Source organism: Plectrocnemia conspersa, unplaced genomic scaffold (genome assembly GCF_051122295.1).
Source record: "Plectrocnemia conspersa isolate PC_06_02 unplaced genomic scaffold, ASM5112229v1 ptg000001l, whole genome shotgun sequence".
Classification (NCBI taxonomy): Eukaryota; Metazoa; Arthropoda; class Insecta; order Trichoptera; family Polycentropodidae; genus Plectrocnemia; species Plectrocnemia conspersa.
In genome coordinates, this window is record NW_028277165.1 from 10047501 (window position 1) to 10052500 (window position 5000).

General features: G+C 56.4%; 1 long non-coding RNA gene and 1 pseudogene across 1 annotated transcript in view; one reads left to right on the plus strand and one right to left on the minus strand.

Annotated features, from left to right (window-relative positions):
• LOC148238738 (uncharacterized) overlaps window positions 1-5000 on the minus strand; it is a 477006-nt gene that overhangs the window by 390594 nt on the left and 81412 nt on the right. The gene's annotated exons all lie outside the window — the stretch shown is intronic.
• LOC148238771 (large subunit ribosomal RNA) overlaps window positions 1-5000 on the plus strand; it is a 9047-nt pseudogene that overhangs the window by 2005 nt on the left and 2042 nt on the right.

The following is a 5000-nucleotide window of genomic DNA, read 5'->3' on the forward strand; positions in this document are numbered from 1 at the left end:
CTGATGTGGAGAAGGGTTTCGCGTTAACAGCCGTTGCACGCGAGTTAGTCGATCCTAAGCCCTAGGAGAAATCCGATGTCGATGACGGTGTAAAGTAAAATTATTATTATACAATATGTAAGACTACTGACAACACCCGTCGGGCGAAAGGGAATCCGGTTGCAGTTCCGGAACCCGGCAGCGGAACCGAATTAAAAATCGTTCCCTCTCACGAGTGCGTTCGTCGGGGTGACCCAAAGTGGCCTGAAGACGCCGACGGGAGGTCCGGAGAGAGTTATCTTTTCTGCCTGAGCGTTCGAGCGCCCTGGAATCCTATAGCGGGGAGATAGGGCTCGGAGCGCGAAGAGCATCGCCGATGCGGCGGTGTCCGGATCGGCCCCTCGGACCTTGAAAATTCAGGTGAGGGCAACGCGGAGATGTCGCGCCGGCTCGTACCCATATCCGCAGCAGGTCTCCAAGGTGAAGAGCCTCTAGCCGATAGAATAATGTAGGTAAGGGAATACGGGTTCCCGGGTGCTCCCACCCGCATCCTCAGGTTGTGTATAAGCCCTTACCTATCGGCTCTTTTGCAACCCTAGCACTGAGCACAACCGCTTCCCATCGGCAAGCCGATGGTCCGCTTCCACGTCTCGGCCGGAGTCGTCCCGATGGACGACTGCGACCGGTGTCCCGGTCCGGAGCTACTGATGGTCTCCCGGCATCACTATCTTTTGTTGGAGACGGAGGAAGGATAAGAACCGGTTAGGTAAAGGCAACGGGGGGGTCGTGCTCCGCTGTCTTTGTGTCTCTAGGAAGAGATGTGTGTGTTGGTAGCGCGCTGTCGCGCTCGCGTGTTCGATTGTACGCTGCAGAAGGCAGTCTGTATCCGAATTTCGTGTAACGGGGGAGGCTCGCTCTTTGCATTGCGAGCCCCGCCCCTGTCGTCGTTTTTGTGGCGAGGTGCGTCCGTCGTGTTCTGATGTGTCGTCTTGTTTAGTCAGCTAGTGACGCGTGTATTTGTGTAGAGTTTAAAGACTCTGAGGCTGTGGAGAAATGGCATTGGTTAATTATGAGGTGTCGTCTCACGTACGGCTGCACCTGTTCTGAAACTAAATTGGGTTTTGGTTAAGTTAACATATTATTTTGCTATGTTAATTATTAAGCTAGTATTAGTAAAGGCGTTATTAGTTGGCGAGCGTCGCGCGTCAGGTCGTTGTCGAATCCGGCGCGCGAGCTGTGGTTTTTGGTATTTGTACCTAGACTTTTTAGGGAAGGAAGATTCTCTAATTGTTGGCGATGGGCGCCCGCCCTACGGAGGACGGACGTCTTCTCGGCAGGCGTATGCCTTGCAAAACTTGCGGAACGACTCGAAGTTCTTCTTTGTGGCCACCATGTCTCTGTGAGTCGGAGGGCCCTCTTCTTTGAGCTCTAGGGCCGCGAATAGCGCGGCTCTTTCACCTTCGAGCTTCGGGCACTCCCACAGGACGTGCTCGGAATCCTGGACGTCGTCTCCGCACGGGCATCCTTTTTCGGCGCTGAACCCAAAGCGGTTTTGGTAAGCCCGGAATGCTCCGTGTCCTGTCAAGAATTGGGTGGTTTCGAAGTCCGGTGTCAGCCAGTGTCTCTTCAGCCGCTCGGCAATTTCCGGAAGGAACCTGTATGTCAGCCTGCCGGTGTCGGCAAGCCTCCATCTTTCCTGCCACGCTTCGAGCACCACCGCCCTCCCGAGTCTCTTGATCAGGGCCAACCTGGCTGCGGGGGTGGGCTCTCCGCCTGGAGGAGTCAATTTTCTCCCGTCGATCTCGGCATCTCTGCCTTGTTTAAGATGGAACACGGCGGCCTTGTACTGCGCCGTAAGGTCGATGGGCTCGACCCCAGCGAGCGTGAGGAGCGCCGCGTTCGGAGCAGTTTTATATGCTGTGGTCGTGAAGCGTAACGGGGCGGTCTGGGTCCTCAGCAGCAATCTCTGAGGGAGACCCTTTGCCGCTTTTGCGGCCCATGCGCTCGCGGCGTACGTGACGATGGGGACGTAGATGGCCTTGTACATGACCACCCGCGCCCTGAAGTTGAGGCCCCAACTGAGGCCTCCCAACCTCGCGATCTTGCCTAAGGCGTCGCGGCTTTTCTGTGCGACGTGCCGAATGTGCACGTCGGGATTGAAGTTTTGGCGGATTTGCACGCCCAAGTAGCGTGCAGATTGAACGATTTTTATTTTATGGCCGTCCATGTGAACACGAGGTGTGCTCGTAAGGTTCCCCTTGAGGAAAACTGCTTCGGTTTTGTGCGGGGCGAAGGAGAGTTTGTTCTCCGCGCCCCACGTGTGGACGGCGGCGAGAGCGAAATTCGCTTTCTCCGCCATTTTTCTCCCGGAGTCGGCTCGGATGAGGAGCAGCAAATCGTCGGCGTATGCGATCAGTTCGCATCGCGACGGAAGTGCGACGTTGAGGACGTCGTCGAATAGTACGTTCCATAGGAATGGCCCCAGGACAGAGCCCTGAGGACATCCTCTTTCCAGATTTTTCCACACGAGCGACGCGCCGGCGTCTATTACAACGCGACGGTCGGACAGGTATGACCTTATGACCTTGAGGAGGTCAGAGGGTATCCTCTTGTTTCGAAGCTTTTCAACTATTCCTGGCCACCAAGCGTTGTCGAAGGCCCCCGAGATGTCGAGGAGCACTCCGACGACGTAACGTTCCGAGGACTGCTCTGTAGCACTTTTAGCGTAGTTAATCGCGTCCTCGGTGCCCCTACCGGGGCGGAACCCATATTGTCTGGAAGACAGGGCGAATGCACCTTGTTTAAGTTGCTCTTCGAGTCTCTGGCAAATGACTTTCTCGAAGAGCTTGCCTATGGTTGAGAGAAGCGTGATCGGTCGGTACGCCTTCGGGTTTGTCCTGTCCCTGTTCCCGGGTTTAGTGAGAATCACCATCTTCCCGAGCTTCCAACAGCTCGGAAAGACTCCCGCGGAACGGCACTCCTCGAAAACGATTTTGATGACCGGTCCTACTGTCTCCCAACATTTTTTGATTATCGTGGTGGTCACGCAGTCGAGGCCCGGGGCCGTGCCCTCTCGCGTGCGCTTGAGGGCCTCCTCGATCTCGAGCCGCGTGATCGGGTCCGATTGTCGGGTGTCGACCTCCTCTCGTAGTCGCCGTCTGACCGTGCTTTGTGCGACCGTGTCTTCTTCGGTTCGGTCCTCGGGTAGCAGTGCCTCAAGGACGTTCACCGCTGCCTGCCGCGAGTCGATTGCGCAAATTCCATTCCTGTCCTTCACGTCTGCTAGCGAGATCGCCGCTCTGCTGCTCATCTTTACGCAGCGGTATGGGCCACCCCACGTGTTCTCGGCGCTCTCTCGTTCGACGAAATTCCTCCAGTGGGTTCTTTTAGCCGTTCTTATTAGGGATTTATATTTATTCATTTTGTCCCGCATTTCTCGCTTTATTGCCCTGAAGGGGTCGTCTTTCGGGGTTTCAGCCGTGATCGTCCTCGACCCTCGGGCCTTCACCGCCGCTGCGTAGGGGCGGTGAGCTCGGTTGGCCTTTTTACGGGCCTCCGTGAGGGCCGGGGTCCACCAGCTCGGTAGAGATTTGCGTGGGGGCTGGGGCTTGCTTCTGGGCAGGTTTCTTTCGGCGGCTGCGATTATCGCCGTCTGGAGCGCCTCAGCGCAGGCTTCGGGGCCTGGCCGGAGCGTCCTCGCGGCTCTGTCGAGCTCCGTCTGCAGGTCTCTCGCTAGGTTTTCCCAGTTCGCTTTCGCGATTCGGAATCGTCCGGGGAGGGCTGCGCGTCCTTTTGTTCGCGAGGTTTCTGTCTTCTCGCTTCGCTCGCGGCAGATTCTCATGGTGATGAGTCTGTGGTCCGAGAGGCACGCTTCCGTGTGGATCTTCCAGTCTGCAAGTTTGAGGTGCGGTCCGAGGCTGTAGAAGGTCGCGTCTGGTGTTGATTCACCGGTCGGGCCGTAGTAACTACATTCGGAGGGGCCTTCGCTCGTCGCGACCGTGAGGCCGCTGGCGATGACGAAGTCCTCCATCTGCCGGTTCACTACTGAGTTTTTATTGTACTTTTTTTTCGTCTGGATCGCCCCAGATTGTCGAGTGTGCGTTGAAGTCTCCTCCGATTATGACGTGTCTTCCCCTGAGGGCGTTTAGTGTCGTCGTGAGGCCGTCTATGTGTGTGCCGATGCAGTCCCCGAATCGAAAGTATGCCGATATTGCATACATGTCGACTCCCTCCGCTGAAAGATGGACGACCGCGCGACACTCGTTCGACAGTTGCGTCAAAAGAGTGACTCGCAGCGCCGGGTTTAAGACGGCTATCGAGGCTCCCGCGGGTTGAATCTCGAAGATCCTGGCCCGCGCGCCGACTCCAGTCGTTTTCCCCATCCAGGTGTATGGTTCTTGTATGAGGGCTACATCGGTTTTGTGTTTCGTTGTGTTTGTTTCAAATTCCGCCATCGCGTCCTTACAGTGGTGGAGATTTTGTTGGGCGATCCTGACGTCCTTTAGCTTTGGTTGTGGGCTATCCATTTGTGTTCGAAAGCTCCCTCGCGAGCGCGGCCTTATAGGCCGGGCAAGTCCGGTCTCCGACCTTGTGGGCCGGAGATTCGTGCTGTCGTCTCAGACGGCAGCAGGTGGCGCAGTTGGTCGGCTTGTCCCTATTGGGGCATTCGCCGGCCTCGTGGGCGGTTCCACCGCACCAGTTACAGGAGGCTTTTTCAGCCCTGCACCTGGTCATCGTGTGCCCGTATAGTTGGCACCGGTAGCAGCGGACCACTCTGATGTGGTCCCGGATTCGGTGGGCGGAGTATCCAAGATACACCGTGTCTCTGGACACGAGCTCTTTGTGGATGCTGGGTGGTAGGGAGACGACGGCGTGCGTGCGATCCTTAGCACGCGTGTTTAGTCTAGTGACTACGGAGGAGTTCTTAAGGAACTCCTCTTTGCTGATTCCCGATTCTAAGTTTTGTTCGTAAAGCGAACTCATTATTTCTTCGTTTGTATCGTTTTTGAACGTGTCGTGAA